This window comes from Falco naumanni, chromosome 3, assembly GCF_017639655.2.
Source record: "Falco naumanni isolate bFalNau1 chromosome 3, bFalNau1.pat, whole genome shotgun sequence".
NCBI lineage: Eukaryota > Metazoa > Chordata > Aves > Falconiformes > Falconidae > Falco > Falco naumanni.
Window position 1 is genome coordinate 87,641,679 of NC_054056.1, and position 20,570 is coordinate 87,662,248.

Consider the following 20,570-nt stretch of genomic DNA (forward strand, 5'->3'; position numbering starts at 1 on the left):
TGGGGAAGCAACTTTAAGGAGAGGCTAGGGAACTGGGAAGGGCAGGTTTGAAGAGGGAAGTGATTAACTCAGTGGATTTGTCAAGCTTGAGCTAAATACTGAAATAAATAAGTATGAAAGCAATAGTTTGCAGCTAAAAAAACCCTGTTCTGCCTCTTCGATGCTACTCCAGGAAAAAAGCATAGAAACCTGTCAGAGAAGATAGGTTACCTTTGTCACGTCTTAGTAGTAAAACGTAAACCCCAGACAATGCTAGCTTTTAAGAAGGCAGCATAAAAGCAAGGATGGAAGGACCTGTGCCAGTACAATGCCTCTCTGCCTGTGAAATGTTAACTATGAAATAGTTCCTCAGGTTGGTTTAGCTTCTTCTAAGAGATAAACTGACCTAGTAGAGGGTGAAAGGAAATCGGCATAGTTCATGACTGAAGACATGTCTTTTTTTTTTTTCTTTTTTTTTTTTTTTTTGATAGGAAGCGAAGAAGTAAGTAGTATACTTTTTAATTTGGAGCAAGAGTCAAGTGAACTGATACCTGGAAGGTTGGTAATATTCATACTTTACACAGTGTATTAATTAAAAGGAAATGACTAGCAACCTGGAGCTGGAATAGGTGGTTTTTAACTTAAATAAATAAATTAATTAAATTAACAACTAATGAGGCTACAACAATAGAGCTGAGAGGAAATGAAGACATGATTATGAGGGTCAACATAGCATTGGCTAAGATAAAGCACAACACAGATGGCTTTTCAGAGATGACAGACTGAAGGGTTGCTGATATGGAAGATACATACAACAAATGAGAAATGAATTTAACAGTAAAGTCATACTGTTTTTCCATGACCTTGAACTTTCTTTCTTAAGCAATCAAAATTTGGAAGAGATTTTTAACACCACTCATAGGTACCTGTTATGTTTCTTAATGCTTCCACTAAAAGAATGCTTGTACTACATCTATTAAAATGTTCATAGTTTTACAGTTTTGCATAATTACATCTCTCCCATCAAAAAAATACCTAGGCTACCAGCTGTTGTCACAGTTAGTGACAGCAACTCTGATTAGGATTCACTGGTTATTGAAGTTAACGAAGAATACCTGCAAATCAAGAAGTATCACTGGTATTTTCAGGTGGCTTTTTAAAGCTCTGTAAGGATGGCTGAACTCTTCTGATATAGGAGCAATGTAGATGAAAACGAGGCATTACAGGAAAATGTACTGTTGGCAGTATTACACATTTAAAGTACTATATTCAAATTGTCAGTTTGTTAAAGGATTTTACATTTCATGACACCTTGTTTTCATGAAAGACTTCAAAAGAAGTTTTCAACAAGCTGAGCTGTAAGATCAGCCCTGTGTCATATGATGTGGGGATAGAAAATTACAAGCTTCAAAAAGGGAAATGTAGAGCTGCTGTACAATTAACCATTTCCTCTTTTATATTTTTTGCATACATCTGAATAATGATTAACTAAATTCCACTATTTCCCATGGAAAACTAACACTAAATTTAAAAGACAATTTTTCTGCACCAGGTTTGTTCCTGGCTTCTGTCACATTCACTACATTTTCATATATCTATCTACCATCTGTGCCTTAGGAGACACACTCACCTTCACAAAAATACATTTTTGAAAATAAGCCTTATGAACCTTACAAACTCAGGGGTAGAAAAAAAAGGAAATCAGAACTACGACAAGGTATGTGCTGGAGAGAAGGACTCCTCTGGCAGACTGTAAATTTCTCTTCGTTTTACCACCATATAGATTCATTTTGTTAATCCACATGGCTGCTGAATCACAGATTTATTTTACAAGTAACTTGTAGGTTTTACAAATAAAAATTCAATGGTGTAAAATCATTGTTTGGGCACATAAGACCTGAATGAACCAAAGGCATTTTAGAACTTCTGGTCCTGGAGGTGAGCAGCACAGAATCTGCAGATAAAGCACTGCCTTGAGCACTGTTGAGACAGTGGTGGGGTTGTGATCGACTGGGGGCTAGAATGATATTTTTTCACATATTCAGGGCTTAACAAGTCAATAAATCAAGGCACCAGGAATTAAATTTTCCCGTGTTTCTTTTGGGTACAGTAAGTGAAGGTTGTCTTCATTACATACGAATGATTCATATTTTAGGCATTTTCACCATACCCAAGAACTTACTTGCCTTTTCCCAATACAACTGGTACTTTAGGGTCTTGTATCGTAAGTCAAAACCTTATGAAAAGGACTTAAGATGATTTTGTGATTTATGAGAAGTAGTCACAAGTGTGGAATGAATGTGCTGTGACATCTTCAGAAGACAATTGGTCACTTGTGACCACAGCAAAGCCTTCCTGGTGATTACATTGTCCCCCCCCAGTCCTCTCATCTATTTTTTGTCTTGTGCCTGCCAATGCTAGAGGCTGTGAAAAGCTGCTGTCTGTTTGCTGTCTTTAGGGAAATCTATGGATTTTGTACTTGATTCATAGACATCTATGTTGCACCACTGGTGATGCTAATTTGCAAAGAGGGCTAACACTGAGGGCTATCAGTGTATCTACTGATCACATGCATCTGAAGATAAGAATACATCTTCACAAGATGGACAGAAGCAGTTTTCCATTTCCACCAGTGTGACTCAGTCCTGAAAATACAGGATTTTTGCTTCACAGTTCAGCATTTGTGCTGCTTGCTGCATCTGAAGACAGCAACAACAGTCAAAAGTCAGCAAGAAATCTTCCAGCAACTTCAAGAGCAAAAAGCAAAGGTACTGAACTACCACATATCATTCTAATTCAGGGTTAAGCAACACAGTAAAAAAGATACCTTTGCCCGTTTCATATACCATGCACAGAAAAATTTTGTCTCCTGATCTGTTAAAGTAGTTCTTATCAGTGTCTCCTTTCACTGAAAAATATCCAAACCAAGACAAATATATATCAGACTTAGCAATATACTTGAATGAACAGATGAAAAAAATGCCATCTATAGCTGCCCATTTATCAGCATCTGCGTCATTCTGAGAAATAGAGATGAAAAGTTAAAGAACATCAATGCATTTTAACTGCCATTCCTAGGATTATTCTTTCTGTGTATACTTCTTTGCCTTGCAGGGTAAACACATAAAATGATGAATAGACAAGAAGCACTCCCAGCAAAAAAGAATTTACAAATCTTCAAATGATGTTGAATGTGAGTGGGCAGACCATGAAAAAAAGATTACACTTCATCAAATCTAACTAGTTTGCCACTACATATTTATGCTATAAACTGTGAACTGAGTTCCCTTGTGGGAGATAACCCAAATGAAAAGACAGAAAGCAAAAAGAGAGCTGCTTTTGCAGGTATGGAATAGGACAGAATTTGCTGGTTCCCAATTCTGTTTTTTTCTTTTTAATTGAAAAAGTCTTTGAGAATCCATTTCCATCACCATTATTTATCCTAATATGATATCCTAATTTACTCTGAGAATTAGTTTCATTTATTCTAGAAATACAATCAGTGAAATAATGTCTTTAATATTTGTCCTTGTTGAAATGGAATAATAATTCTCTGCCTGTCTCAGTTACAGGTTGTGAGGCTGAAACTGTACATGTATGAAAGTATGTGTATTCCACAGTGGTGGGTACCAGTTCAGGCATGACATATTTTATGATCTTTAGACAGAAATATCTTCAGAAAAAAAATATTTGTTAAACGTAGTAGTGCCATTGTTTCTTGTGCTGATAACAAACTAATTTATGGTCACAGTAGTGCAAAACTTTCAAAATTTCCCAGTACAGCAGGTTTATGACTTCAGAATGCAAAGCATACACATTTTATTTGTACATCACAGAGAAATAATCTACCAAGATATCTCCATAGAATTTATTGTGTGGTTTTGCAGTGGTCATGCAGAAAAATGCTGACTGTTTAAAAATAATTATTGATTGTTATGATACAATTCTGTGTAGACTGTCAGTCTGATAAATTTAAAATATTTTTGACAAGATAAATTCAAAATTCAAGAGGTGATTTTGAACATGGATCTATCAACATAATGCATCAGAGAGAAATTGATTCCTTTACTTATAGCACCCTTGGCTGGCCTCCAGTTTCTTAGAAGTCATCACTTGTTAGGGTGTACCAGTTTTGGGTCCCCAATACAGAAAAGACACTGATAAACTGGAGAAGTTTAGCAGAGGGTCCCCAAGGTGTTTAGGGCTGAAGCACCTTCTCTGTGAGGAGAAGCTGCAGGAGCTGGGCTTATTCAACCTTGAGAAGAGATGGCTTAGCTGGGGGCTTACAGCAGCTCCCAACATCTGCAGGGAAGGGACCAAGGGACCTAGGTCCAGAGCAAGATTTCCAGTGATTTTGCCAGGATATCGCCTATTGTATTTTGTCCTTAAATATGAAGCAGGAATACCGGAGTTTTGCCATCAGCTTCAGAGAGGTCATGTCACACCAGACATGTGTCCAGCCCTGTGCTGACCAGGGAGCCTAGGACAGCTGGACTCTGCACTCGGGTCATAGCTAAATAGCTAAAATTAGATGGACTGAATCCAGGCATGAGAGTTAAAACACGATTGAATATTTGGGGGATTTCCATACGTACCTAAGCTGAGGTTGGCCACAGCTCCCTTTTCCTGGGAAGAAAGTTTCTATGACTGATACTCAGTTTCAAAGTTAAACATGTACAACATGTACGTATATACATTTTCCTTAAGTGTGTGGTTGCCAGACAGTGATTACAACTGATCTGATTTTACATGCTGACACACAATTAGATATGATATTGTGTCCATAAAGAACTCCAGTCAGTGCTCATGCATCATGCAGATGAAATTGATAGATTCTTGCATTTCTGTAGGTGTGTAATACTTACATATTGACTTGGATGTCTGTTTCAGACCTCTGCTTCTCACTCAAATAAAGTTAAAGTATGATGTATTTGAGACCTGAATACTGACATTAATTAAAATATGTATTACTTTAAAACACTAAAAGAAATACTTCTGTGTTTGTCATCCAGCCCATTCCCTGATACGTGCTGATATATACCAAACTCAATCACCCCCTACACTTCTGTGCTCAGTCTCTCAGAACACATTTTCTGGGAAGGCTAATTAAAAGCCAAAGGCATTAGATCAATAAAACACAAGAATAATTGCTGTAAACATGTTGAGAATGGTAAGTCTGCCTATTGGCATTTAATCTTTGAGGAATTGCTCCGGGTAAGAGCTTTTTTAAGTTTCTCACCTCAGCTGCATAAGTTTCCTTGGTGACTTTTGCTACCCTGTTTTCAATTACATAATTTGATTTAAATGTTGTTGCACCAGAATGATTAAAATACAGATTTAGCCTTTAATAAAAATCTGTTGCAGGGATGAAACACTGATTACATGTCATTGTATTATGTCATAAACCACTTATGCAAAGAACTCCAACAAATTTACATTGATTAGGCAAAAATCGATGGCCTGATGAAATACTTGGGAGTACATAGTTGAGAGAACCATCTTTCTAACATCACACAATGTAAAAATTCTTAATTTTTGAAACTCCAAGAGGAGCTCTTTTGTATCATCTTAGACACAAAGCTTTATCTAAGTTTAGGTTTAATGAGAGGTTTCAGTATCAAAACTGTCTTTTAAGGAGGCAAATCTTCATTTTGAATGGCAGTGATAAACATGAATTTAAAATACACTACAGTGTCGTTAAAAAAAAATAAATCCAAGAAAAAATACCTACTTTTCAAGATGTCTCCACAATTAAAGCTAATTTTACTTTCTGGTCTCTTGCTATAATTGGATGTTTAGTCCCACACCCCTGTTTACAGTTCTTGCTTGCCCTTTGTTCTGCCAACAGATCTTTGAGGAAAATTACAGGACTGCTATGCTCATAGTTCCTCACGTATAAAGACCAATTCCTGCCTAGAAAGGATATATCTGGCTGAACAGCTATCAAGTGGTGAGGGTTTGTCTTGCCTCATCTGTGTTGCTGGATGAGATCTACTTTTGCTTCTATCCACAGGGCACTCCCATGGATAAGGCAAAAAAAGAGGAGATATTTACAGCTCTTTCACTGCTCCAAAGAAAGTTCACCAAGATGTTACCAGAGGTTCAAAATAAATGAAAATGTATAGCCATCTCCAAAAGCATACAATAAATACGATTTTAAACATCATTTTGTATGTATTTTTTCACTGCAGTAGTGTTTCTCCTACATGCAGGTGCAGGATATCAGTATTTGCATTCTCTCCTATGCTTCTTTTCAAAGGTTGAAGGAGTTACAGATATGGGTCAAAATGGAACCCTACTTAAAAGGATCTGAAAGTACTGACTGGTTCCAATGGGATCTGAATGTGGGCCCTAGTGCTGGTATCTGGACTTCCAGAAAATTTCCAGAAGTAATTGGAATGGTCACCCTATTACCACCGTAGCCAGAAAGCTGGCACTCACCTATCCAGAACATTTTGATTTCTTTGAATACAAATTACAATGGGATATTCATTCTGAGGGTCTGCGGCACCCCATTCTTTAATAATGAAGTCCCAGCTTGCATGTGTAGAGGCAGTTCAAAATCAATACAGTGCAACTCACCAGTGAGTCCCAGGACACTGAAAGGGATGAGGAGCCTGGGTGGGATAGATGAAAGAGGCCAGGGACAGTCGCCAGTCCCGGGTCTATCTAGTGCGCACAGACCTGCCATGGCACAGTGCCAAGGTTTCTGTAATCACCTGTTATTGCAGAACTTCTGGACAGGTACAAATTTGAGCCTGAGAAATGTAAATTGTGTCCTTATAGTGATTAGGCAAAGAGGAAGCTTTCCTTGGTCAATGTGTGCCTCAGGTAAACAGAAAATGACTCATATGCGTGCATTGCCTCGGCAGATGGAACAGGCTGTAAATGGTACCGTTGCCAACCAAAAATTTTCACAAAATTTTGTAAAATAGTTTTGTACTGTGTCTTTCAGCAGTAAAGCTTTATTTTTTGTTTGTTTTTCTTTAGAACTGCAGTCTGCTAAGACTCATGTTTGTAGTTTATTCCTCAGGCCATGATTTCACCCTTTTTTTCTATTAAAGAATTTGCAGCCATCTTCCTTTACAGGTGTTGGGGTATAATTTCAACCGAAACACGTTTTTTTTCTGAAAGATAGGACTGGTCACTCATGATAACATCACACAGTGGCCTTTACCAGGGAAAAAAAAATGAGCTTGCTTGGCATTTAGAGGTTTCTGTTGCCCTGTGGGTTGTGGTAGAGATGTGGCCAGTATAGTGATTTAATACTTTTTCAGGTCAGGAAGGTTAGATTATTACTGAAATCTAAAACAATGAGGTAAACATTTGAAAATTCCTACTTCACTGAAGTTTAATTTGGGTGAGGAGGTGGTGAATATACTCAGAATGCATGTTGCTCGACATGCTTTGGGTTCAGTGCTCACCCATAAGCCCATGAATCACAGGCAGTTGCAAAAACTGCCTCAGGGAACAAGTTAACTTTAAATAAATTGTCTCCTTTTTAAGGTCTTTGCTGAACAGAAGACAGGAGGATTGGCTGCAGGATATTAACAGGAAGAAAAAGAAATAAATACATAAATATAAATACTAGATTAAATACCTATTTCCCTGTGATATATAACTTCATGAGGCATTTGTCATAAAAATTAAACAGGTCATGGGGGAGAGTACAGCACTGAATCCTGGCCTGTAAATGCCATTTATTATCACACTGATGAGGGAAAGGGCAAACAACTGAGTTTCTGTTTTATTGGTTGTTTTTAATGGTACAGAGATACTGCTTCTTACTGAGAGCTAGACAAGTTTTTACAGGCACTAATCTAACACAGCGGTACAAAGCCAAGTGATAGCTTTATATCCCTACAACTTCCGTTTGCAAAACCAATTGATAAAGGAGTTGAAAAGCAATTTACAGTGAACTCGTGGTTGTGTCAGCAAGAAAAGAACAAAGAACTATTCCACGGGAAGACTTGGGGACTACTGTAGTTTCAAGCAGCACATTATCTGCTACAGCTCTGAGGCACTGAGGCCTGAGCAACAGGCCCTGAGCCAAAGCTGACCTCTAGATGAACCCGCCAGCCAAACATTATATATGTATCTAGTATCCAATCATTAGCAAAATATGCATGATCATTAGTAAACTATGTATGATCATTAGCAAAAGATGTAGCTTAGGTAAAATATAATCTCTGGTGAAGATATAGTGCATCCTTCCTTGCTTAGAGGCAGGTGGACAACAGACGTTTGGTCTTGTTTGGAAACCAGTGGTTAAAATCCAGTAGATAAAGGAAACTTTATTGGCTCCTCCCTGAGCCTGGACAGGCTTTGGTGGGATCTGAGAGGAAAGTGAAACCAGATGTTTCTGTATTTGAAATTATGTGAGCTTGTTTATTCACTAGCATAAAATCTGGACCCTCTTGCAGCAACTTTGGAGACCTCACCTACAAAGGGACGCCCTGTGTAGGATTTCCCAATTGCTGGGACAGGCTCTCCGAACCCTGGCTGCAAGCGGGGCTCCCCAGCAGCTTTGGGTGGATCCGGGTGATGGTAATGTATTAGGGCAATTGGTGATGTATCTTTCTTAACCACTATTGCTAACCTTGAGTAGTAATGATTAGGTTCTTATCTGTTTTATTGCTTACATCAGGGTATCGTAGGCTACTTTTATATGTGTATATTGCCTTTTTTTCTGTATAAATTTGAAACAAGCACTAAATCAAGGTTATTTTCTGTACTGTTGTCTGTATGCTATCTATTGACCCTGTCAAATGGCAAAACAAGTTCACAAGAAGATGTACAATAAGCTAGGTAACCTGTAATGCTTGGGGTTCAGCTGTGTCTGTTTTCGGTCACAAAAGGAAGTTCTTTCCCTCCTGTTTACGACAGTTCTTTAGAATCCAGAGGCCGTGTCTGAGAATCTCTAAAGCATTGTCATGATTCTTTGGTGATTGTACATGAAAACTGACTTGAGATGTTGAATTTTATAATGGCCCATCTCTGACTAGATCTGAGTCCAGACTGACATGCAAAAATAGACAAGTGTTTTGAAAGAATGTAATTTTACTGGTTAATATCCAGAACCTGAATTGAGGCATCTCTTCACTTTGCTTACAATTTCCAGGATAAAAGAGAACAACCAAAGCTCTAATCATGCCAGATGCTGATCATTCTCCAGGAGCACGCACGCCTTCTCTTTGGAGGCCAGTTACTAAATTTGCAGTTCTGATTTTTGATTGCTCCACTTGGGAGCCTGTAGGAGTAGACTGTTCTTTTAGGAAGAAATCAAACAAAACCCTGAGTTTATCTCTGACTCAGATAAACTGTGTTGTTTTCTTAAATGACTTTCAGTGATACTAACTTTTATTTATGCCTGGAGTTTGATGAACACAAAATAGTATCAACACATCCCAGGTTTCCCTCCACTAAGTTGGCAGAGGGTAATCAGCACAACAAACTGTTTCTACAACCCTGAGTTTTTCTTAAGAGCTCTGTCTGTACTTGGATAAACACAAAAGTGAAGTCACACACAACTGAATTCTAACAGAAACAGTGCAATGGAACCATATAAATAGAGTAGGTTTATTTAGCCCCAGTTTCATTAACAAGTTAAAGACCCATATAAAACATAGGAATGCATATATATTTTCTCACCTGGAGATTTAATTATTCTAACAGATCCAAAGAGATTGTAGACTTTGTATTGTGGAAAAGAGGCAATGAGGTTGGAGAACATTTTGTATATCCAAAAGTATCCAGAGCATCACAGAATTTAAAGACGGAAATATGTTACAGAGCTTTGCATCAGGGAATGAGTGCAGAAGCTGCCTTCTGCCTTCTGGTATTACCATCCCTTGGGGCACCCTGCATATTCAAAGAACTGGCCAGGACATTAATACTGGTTTCCCAGTTGCCATGTTTTATGTGTATCTTTGTCTTCATTGCCCTTCTCCCTTAGATTCCAGAGAGACCAAAGCCATAGTCAGCAAGGTACTCATGACAGAGGTTGGAGGTACAGCAGCTTCCTGCTGGAGGAAAGTAAGAAATTACGGTTTTCGTATTAAACTTTGAGTCAATAAGAAGGGAGTTATCCTTCTTGGTAGAAATCACCATTGGGAAGCAAAAAAAAAGGGTCCAGCCTCACATATAGAAGAATGTGGGTTTTGTCACTATCCAAAACGCAAGCCAGTATGGAGGACAGTGTGATGACTTACACTAGCAGAGACTGAAGCGGGGAGTTATAGGAATCAGTGTGTATCAATACAGGGCACATCCTTGCTGCCCTCCAGGGTTAAAAAGTCCCCAGCATACTGAGCGCACCCAGCAAGGATGACCTTAGCAGGCAGGTGATCTCCTTGCACCACATCCTAGAATAAACATGGCTAGCTTTTTACTGAATGGTCTTCTTCCTGACACACGCTGCCTGTGCTGTCCCTGTTTTTACTTCTGATTTGTAGTATCAAGAATAATCATTATAATCACCACCATTTTACTATTTCCTTTCTACTTTCTGATATTCTATCTCTTGTTTACTTTTCTTCTTTCTACTCTTATTTTTTGGTTCTTCCTCATTCATATCAAACTGAAACAGTGCAGAGGTGCTGACAGAGGTGGCAGAACTTTACTGAATACTTTATGAGGAAAGGAGACACTTCGGTCTGCCAGTGGCCACCTCAGCCTTCAGTCCCATACACATCAACTGCTTTATAGGCTTGTAGATGATCTGCTGCCATGGAATCAGAGAAGATCAGAGAAATGTTATAATACAATATCCACAAGTCCAGGAGTACAGATGCATATGCACAGGAGGTCTGAGATAAGGCTCGGCAGTGAATAATGTGGGAGGACGATAAGGAGCAATAAATAACCTGGACTTGCATTGAGACAGAGTTCTCAGGGTGAGGTCTGTGGGCATAATTGCCAAGCATCCAGAGCTGCTGTGCTGTCCTAGAAGCAAACTGCAGTGGTCTTTCCACCTAAAAATTAAATTAACCTTCAGTGGGGATCATTGTGTTATCTTTTAACTATAATGAGAGTTTAGGTACCCTCTGGATGTGTGAACATGTAGCTGCTTTAGTCTCAGACTGAACCCCTTGTTCTCTAGTTCTCAGAATAAGTGGTGGGAGAAATTCAAAACTATTAAAGTTACAGCACAAAATCTCACAGACATGTGAACAAGATTATTACTGTTTTACAACTAAACAGGATTACAAAGAGAATTCAGAGCAAAGCAAGTAAAATTAATGACCTTCTAAAGAGTATAAGGAAGCAAAGTAACCTTGCTTAAAATCGCTGGCACTGAAGTAGTCCACAAATGCCAGGATCCAACTGTGCCTGGCTGTTCATTTTATATACACCTACATCGCTCTACGACAATTTGCAAACAGTGTGACAGAATGGAGGATTGCCTACTCTTGAAGTGCTTGATTATTAATGAACTCATAGGAACCCTGCACCACATTTCAGGATAGGAAGACAGGACTACTATGTGCAAGTGAAACTGTAGGTTTGTTTGAGTAAGCAGCATGTAATTATCCAGACTGGAAGGTGGCCAGTGCACTAAAGCTGACACTCTATCACTAACCTTGCAGCATTCAGAACCCAGTATATTTGCAAATGGTTTGCTGCAGTTCGTTTTCCAAGGTTCAGCATTGGACAGGAATATATTTTCTATTCTATTCTGACGGCAGCACATCCTCCTCCTGATTATAGTCCCACAATCTACTTCTGCTGTCTGGCTTTAATTCTGATACCTTTAATTTTTCTGTATTAGGGAAATGGAAGACTCAGAACAATAGCTTATTCCTTCCTTTCCAACAGCCTGGACACATTTAAGTGGCAGTGCAAAATTACTCCCCAGAGCCTTCTCTCAGGTCCAGACAACACAGGTCTTAGAATGTGAGAGTCATGCACGTCAGGATGAAGGTCATGCACGTCAGCATGAAGGTCATGCACATCATGAGCACTTCACAAAGACTCTCTTTACTGTGTCCCAGGGAGTACGAGATATCTTTGAAATCACAACCATTAGCAAGCCTGCCAAACTTTGCTTATTTTTAATTTATCTGGTAAGCTGCTGTCAAAAGCAATGTTCTCTTTCCTCATTCCTCAGACAATATCAAATGACTAAAGAAGGGAGATCAACAAGTCACTACATGGAATAACTGGGAGGGAGAGGTCATTCGGTTTGTGCTGGGGTGGGAGCAGAAGCCAGTTCAGCTGTAGGGTTTGTTTTGGAATGATGTGAAACGGGTGGGAGGTGCAGAGATTTGTTGAGACAAAGGCTGGTACCTGCAAGGAAGAGGCTATATAGGCTTGTTGGCAGAACTCAGTTTACAGGAGCAAAATCTTTTATGAAGCATAGCTTACAAACTCTGCCACCTGGGTTTCAGGCAAGGATGCCTAGTTTAATGGAAATATCATGCTTCCAGATATTGCATCAGCTTTTGGAACTGGAACCAAACAATGGGTCTTTTAATAATTGAAATATTTATATTGTGAACTACTTAGCTTTGCATTTTCCTGTAATGGCAAAGCTTTGGCCCCTGATGATTACATTCTCCAGAGAGAAAGAACAAATTAACAGAGTTTTTAATCTTGTGTATGTGGGAGGGGAGAGTGAGCCTGTTGCTGTCTGGCTCCAAGCCAGAGCAGCCAGCACCTAAATAGAAAGCAAAATTGCAAAACCCCAGATCTAACAATAGAGAGGAACATGGACTCCATTGTTCTTCTGAGCACATTTCTACAGCAGGTAGAACATAGTAATGCCTCATGATTTAAATCTGTGGCACGGAATGACTGTTCATTTTGTTATTTGTATTTATCTAATTCTGATGGACACCCTATGATTTTGCATTAGGCAAAACGTAATGCTTCTGGTTTTTTTGATAGACCTGACTCTTCAGAGTAGTAATTTATATATTTTTTTAATTATTATTAAGACTTTTCCTGGGCATTTTCATGAGGTTGCATTTTGGACACCTTTTTCATGCACCATTGAAACTGTTGACATGTTTACTGAGCGTAGCCAAACAACAGAGTAATTTTGTATTTCATAAATAATAGTGAACAGGCTCACTAGACAGTGCCAGAACATTTTTGAAGACTAACTGCCCCAGAGCTGTCTTTAAATGTTTATTTAACTAACTACTCTGTCACTGAGATTTTGTCTTGCTGTATTTAGTGATGTCAGCATTGATTTCAAGAGAAATATATTGAACAACGAAGCTTTTTATCATCATTACTTCTACTGAAGGGCCTTCTAAGAATTCATCTTCCAGAGTTTGTACTGCCAAAGCATTTTTGTACTATCTCCTTCTGTGTCTGAGGCCTTTGTGAAAAATCTTGAATTAAATGTTCCACTCACATTCTCAGTGACAGCAAGTGCTCATATTTTCTGCATCTCTACACTTTTATCTTTCCTCAGAGTGCTCTCTGTTCACCTCTGCGTTGTTTCTTTAGTAAACTATTTGGAAAGCTGTAAGAGAAGGAAGTGTTGGGGAACTCCTGTAGCAGTAATTTTACCTAAATGGCTAGAGATGTCCACTCAAAGGCAAACTGTAGTAGCATAATAATGAGAATATAAGTGAATATAGCTGCTTAGCATTAGGCAAAGCAGTAGCTTGTTAGTTCATTGATCCCAGCACTATTAAGCTAGAATTTATTAGTTTGGGGGTTGGCTTTCTTTTTAAGTTTCAATCTTACAAGTAATGTTTCTACTTTTAACTTTACGAGTTTCTCGATAGCTAGGTAAACGTACAGTACATGCCTGACTTTCAAAGTCTCTACCAGGAACTAGCTTTTGAGGTGAACAGGTTCAACTTTCTAAAATGTTCACAAGGTTGAAAGCTTCCTCTTTTAGAAAAACTTTTTGTTCTTTTCCAACCCCAAAAAGCACTTAAAAACTTTAATATAACTCCTCAGAATTTAATTGCATATTAATATAGTATACATTACATAAAATATAATCATGCATTTATATTCTCATCAAAATAAACACTATAGAAATAACATTTGAGACATTATTCCAAATGCATGTGAGGGAACCATAAAATAAAACAGATGGCAAGGGCTAAATAAAGAATGGTAATCAAAATGGTATTAAGTACTTTGAAAATAGGACAATAGTTTTGATTAACATCACCAGGAATTACAGTGATAATGGGAAGGTCTACAGAGCTCTGAAATGTTTTTTGGTGTTCCAGTCTGAAATAATCTACTGTGAAAGAAACAGATCTCATACCATTTAGTCAGATCAGCTTTCTACATTGACTTCAGCCAGTATTTTCCTCTATGGAGAGCAGAGGTCATGATGAAAAATAGAATATGAGAATTCAAAGCTTATTGAAAATTAATTTTCACTACTTACCTTTTATTGATTATGGCAGTGACAGTTAGTACCAATAGTGTAGTATAGCAGACTTGTACTTCCTTAGCAACCACTAAGTATTTTTGAAAAGAGATAAAAGGATTTTGTAGGCTATTGTAAAGAAAAGGAAAGGTTAAAAGGGGGCTAGTTTGATGATAATACACTGAACATTACAAAGCATACAAATACTGGTGCAGTATATAATTTTATTTTATAAAATGAATTTTTTCTTCACATAACCCAGCATCTGTTTATTCAAACTACTCAAATTCAATTCCTAATGGACCTATAAATTTCCTATAAAGTGGGTTGACCTCCTTAGTAGCAAGGAACATATGGACAGTGTGACACAGTTCTTTAGATGTCAGAATAGGCTTTGCATACCAGTGCGGATCTCAGCTATGCCTGAGTTTGAAGTGGAACAATTACATACTGGGAACATATTGTAGAGGCAGATTTACTAACTCAGTCATGAAAATTAAGAGCAAAATATTTACAGTTAAATTAAGGTCGGAACTGTGAAACAAATGAACTCCTGCTGGATTCATTTGTAAAAGTACAGAATAGGATGACAGTGTTTGAGTTCTCAGGGTCGAAATATGAGCACATTTGTTGTGCCTTTCTCTTGTTTACCTCATAATAAAAATTAACGATAACCTCTCCATTTTATGCTTTTCCCTCCTTCCCTTTGCACAAGGGCAATGGGAATTATAACACTAACAAAACTATGTGAAGAAAATAGGGTAGGGTAAACTTTATCCTTTAGCTACAGCTGTTGAACTCATTAGTTCCGTAGGACTAGTGAGATCCAGCAGAACAAAGAATTTCTCTTAGGGGATTTAACTGAAGGGTCTAAGAAGGTCTAATCCAGCTCTTGGAGAAATCAATGTGAACTTTTCCAATGATTTCAGAGAAAATTGGATCAGATCCAATGGTCAGAGAATTCTGAGTTAAAGCTGAAATCTATCCCGTTTAGTCTTATGTGCTATTTCAGCTCCCACTCCAGTCAAAACCTGCCAGAATAAATGAGAAATTACAGAACAAAGTTTGATTTAATATGGCTTGATCTGTGTTTTCCCACAGCTGCTCCTGCATACCCTATTATCCCAAAAGGCACATAATGAAACAAATAAATATAAAGCTCACTGTATACACAATTATTATAAACACAAGCCTGTTCCTAATGGGTACAATATAGATAAGGGGGAATTAATCTGTGCTTTAAAATCTGGTTTCGATATGCAAACAATTTTATTGAAAGTAATTTTTATTGTAAGCTGAAACCAAAATTGTCAAAAATACTGCTGAAATCCATTCCCTGACTTTTATTGGTGTTGATTTTAATGGAATTAGTCAGAAATCAGTGTTTTCTAATGATAAACAGCCAGCAAAGACTTCATTCCTTTTTAGTTACCTAATTCCAGTTACTTCAAATGAAGAAAGCTGATGGTGTATAAATAGAATTGGTATAAAAATATACCTATATACGTCACAAATACTGCAGCATTAATCCTACAGCATGGGTATGCACTTCCTCTCCCTCAACCCTACAGACATTTTCCTTCACATTTTCTGTTCTAACAGTATGTACAACCTGTCCTTCAAATATCTCTTTAAAAGAAATATTAGTACTGGCAGCCAGTATATTGTAGATGGACCATGACAGAACAGAAGTATCTTGCTTAAAAAAGTACCTGCCCTGGAGCATTTAACAAGAATGTCAAACCCTAAACTAGGTCAGCCTTGTAATTCTGAGCAGTCTTCTCGTGACAAGAGTAATGTAAACAACAGGCTAAGTTTTTCTGTGCAGTTACCACCCTCATGTTTGCCATATGTCTCTTGGCCTGTTTTTATAATTGCTCTGTTGCTATTTGGTACTCAAAGCTTTCATTCATGGACACCGAAAAGTTAGAAGGAATTCAGAGCTGGCAGATGTGTCAGCTCTGGCCACAACAGGCAAGAGATGCAGGAGGGCAGTTCTCTGGGCCACAGGCGGCACAGTTCCTCCTTGTCCAAAAAGCTGTATCAATCGTATTCCTAGAATAATTTCACCCCAGACCTCAGGATTCCTTACAGGTTTTATACCTTTACAGTGAATGTTATTTACCTTAAAACAGCCCAGAGGAATACGAATGCTTTAAGAGGCTCAGCACACTTGCTGGTGGTGGACATGGCTGTTGGGTGACAGCAGCCTGGTGAATGACTGAGCCCAGCGCAAGAAGCAAATGTTGGGACTGGAATGGGGACTGATAGATGACATGTTTCCTTCCCTTTTCCTCCATGGGATGTTTCTATTCTGGAAAGTGGAACATGTCCATGTTCCTGGGACAAGGTCACTAAGGAACAATTACCAGTGTTCCAATTTCACCAGAATATATATGGCACCCTCAGCCATATGTTTAAGCAGGACTCAGAAATGGCATTGCAGTGGCAAGGTTAAGCAATTTTGCTGAATGGAAACAAAAAGTGATAAAGTTAGCAAAAAGGAAGAATGTTTTATTTTAAGGAAGAGGATAGGAAATCAATTCCTCTTAGAGTAGCAAGTATTTTTCTTTCAAGTGTGTATATCTCAAATAAACAGTTAATCATTGTATGCCATGTGTTCTTTAAAATGGCTCTTATGATCAGCTGTACTATGTTTCAACACATATTTGGGTAAGTTTATTTGTTTTTTTCATCGGTACAACTGACATTCATTCAAAATGTACACTTAGGACAATTAATATTAAGTAGATTCCTGTGATCTATTTAAGTACGTTTGTACTAAAAATATTTTAGAGAGAAAAATATTAATTTGCTCTGATTGCAGCTGACTTCAACAAATTTCAACTGAGTTAATTTGAGAAGGTAAATCTAATGTCTAGATGTAACAAACCTTTAATTGGTGACTGGAACATTGCACTCTGTAATTCTGCTGTCCTGAGTGTATTTTCATTTGCTATCAATAATTAACATTTTGTCTATGAAACAGAATACATCATCACAAAACACCTGTTAATGACATTGATGAAAGAAATAAACTGGAAATAAACTTGGAAGTAAACACAGTTATCGTTTAACGAGCAAACTGCCGTTACTCCTATTACTAACCTCCTTAGTACTTAGTTTAATTATGGCACTGGAATGCATGCTTAACATTACCCATAACAGTTAATGAGCCAATTCTTCCAAAGTCATCTATTAACCAGTAATCTAATTTCAGGGAATAACCAATAAAGATGGCAGTGGGCAATCATGAACTCTGCAGCCCTACTTCGACACTCATTAATACTAGACATCTCAATTAGCAGACCACCTGCCAGTATGTATTTAATCTAGATCAGGCATAAATCCATAATCACATTTCTGTGGAAATAACCAGAGCAAACAATACGGTGTTTTGTCACCTTTTTGTTGCCTGCATAAGGATAAATAGTACTAATCAGGAATAAGGTCTGATAGAATGAAATTAAGCTTTTACTTTTTTAGTGTGTAATTATTTTAAATCACACTTCAACCAGGAGAATGAATTTATTCCCACTCAATTCTTAATGCATGTGGCCATGGCATTTTTTCACCCTAAAATATCTGTTGCCCCGGAAGGTATGAGATTAAATTGGCCAGGTTTAGTTAGTAAGGACAGGGAAGGAACTAGGAGGAATGTTTTGTGCCTCGCTTGGTCTATGGTGCTGCACATGACAAAATGAGCAGACATCAGATTAATTCAAGTGGAAACCCAAAACCAGAGTAGTGAATTCTGCCCAACAAGCCTAGCCAGTACTGATGTGTGGGTGGTGTCAAGGCAACAAAGCAGTGTCTGTAGCAGTTTAGCAGTCTGAGGGTATGATTGCTATGTGGGACGTTTTCATTTCTGTGATAAAGAATTGCAATGCATCAATTAAGAACAAAGGACTGCTTCAGAAAATAGAACCAATGGTCAGGAAAGGTCATCCAAAGTATGGTGTGGAGAAGCTGGATGCCCTCTCATGTAAATAGTTTTCACACAGGTATTCTTCAATCCAAATAAGTGTCATTTGAATGATCTCCTATTTCAGTGGGTACTCAGCTATTTTACAGGCAGGCAGGGTGTACAATTTCATATTCAGTAATTGTACAAATTGGAAAGGCAGATATATTTAAATTTTGATTAGTAGATTTCCATTTAAAAAAGCATGCAGAGAATGACCCGAAATCTGCAAGCTATGCATTGCTAGGGTTTTTTTTAAGTCACTGGAGTCATAGGCAAGGTTTACAAGACAAAATAAGCACTCAAGCCTGTTCTTAGAAAGAACAGTGTTTCCTTATTTTTGTTTTCTTTGTGCAGGTCCCTAGAAAATTGCCTCTAATAGATGTACAATATATGGTTCGAATATCCCCTCAAACAGCTTTCAGAAGGCAGATTGCTGTCAGTTATTGTATAGTACCTTATTTGGATATATATACACACATATATGTTGATATATTTGTACCAGTTATCTGGGGTTCTTCATATTAGCTATTGCTCAAATTGTAGTTTAGTCTTGACAACATATTGCAATTTGCACTGGCTTATTCCCTGATGTGACATTCCTGTCACTCAATGACTGTCCAGGAGAAACAAAGTATACTGAAGTGGAAACAGACACTGGAAATGTGAGAAGCAATGAAAGACTCTCCATCTAAAATGAAAAGAACCCAGGTCTTCTTAATTGTAAGTTTGCTTTTATACAAAAAGAAAGATCTCATTAACATTGCAAGATCTGCCACCACCTGTTTTCTCCTTGTGTAAGTGGAGATTTAGATCATCTGTTAATAAAACACAAGGCTTGCACCTCTGCTCTTAATCTCAGACTTCCACTACTGTTTGGGATATGAATATTGTGGATATGCTTTAGATGTATGTTACTTCAGAAATATTTCTTTTGTCACATTTTAACGTGAAGCAGAGCTGGTGTCTCAAAAGATCAATAAAAAGAAGTAATCTAGAGTCAAATAACTGGAATTCACCTCATTAAAAAGGGAATATTACAGAGACAGCAGTAACAGGTGCAAAAATGGGCTTATAGATAAAAAACCTGACCAGTCTTGTCGTTTGGCCTCATTATATTCTGAACAAGAACTGATTTTCTTCACATTTCAGAGTTACAGAGAGACAATTAGTTTCTGTATCTATGCAGCTAAGGTAAATTCTGGAGATGGTAATGACATGCCATAATGTATTAATAATAGTGTAATCATTAAAAAATATTCATAATGAATTTCTAGTCTTCAAAAAATGGATTGAACTAGAAATACATGTTTTACCTATCTGTGTTAGGTAAATAACCGATCCCTTCCTTGACCACATAACAACTAAGAAAAATGCAGAGTCAGAAGGGTATGCTTGTGCTGCTCAGGAGACAAGTGAGCATCAGGGTGCTGCTGCCTGTCCTGTTAAAGTGTTTGTTCATTCCCAGGCTCCCTTTGTGTTGCATTGACTAGTTCTCCTCAAGACAGATACTAGCGAAGGGGCTAGTCCAAAGAAGGGTGGACTTCACCACTTGGTGCTATTGGGAGCCAGACATCAGCCTCTCTCCTAGAGCTCTTTAAGGTGGTTCCACTCTTAAGATGCCCGCTCAAATGCAATTAAATTATCCAGACAGGTATTTATCTCAGCTTTTATTTAAAGCTTCTATTTCTGGGATCCCAATTGCAGCACATCAAAGTTCTCATATATAATAATTCAGATTTTTAAAAAATATCTAAACTACCTACTGAATTTTAGATTACTTCATTTCTTTCACATCCAACATTTGGAGCTGTTGCTCCCATCCCTTCTATAAACAACCCTTTACATATATAAAAGATCCATACTTTTTCTTTTCTAGGCTAAGCAAGCCTCATTTTTTCAACTTTTCTTCACTTTTTATGTTTTGATTTTTTTTTTTCTGGGCTCTTTTCCATTTATTCCACTCACACACTTTCAGTGTGGTAGATAAAAGTCAATGTAATTCTCAAGTGAAGAACTAGGCCTTACCAATGTCAAACAGACTGCAGTAATTTTCCCCCAGATATAACACACAACACTTACTAATTAACTAAGAGCTAAAATTAGCCTTTGTTGTTAGTATGTCTTGAAAATCATAATATTACCAGCTGAAGTTGAATTTGAGGGGCACAAAGGATTAGTTTGATATGTTCTGTTCTTGACATCCATAGTGCTTGCTGCTCAGCACCACACTTGCCCCTGACAGCTAGCAAGTTTATCATTTAGTAATTTGTTACAGGT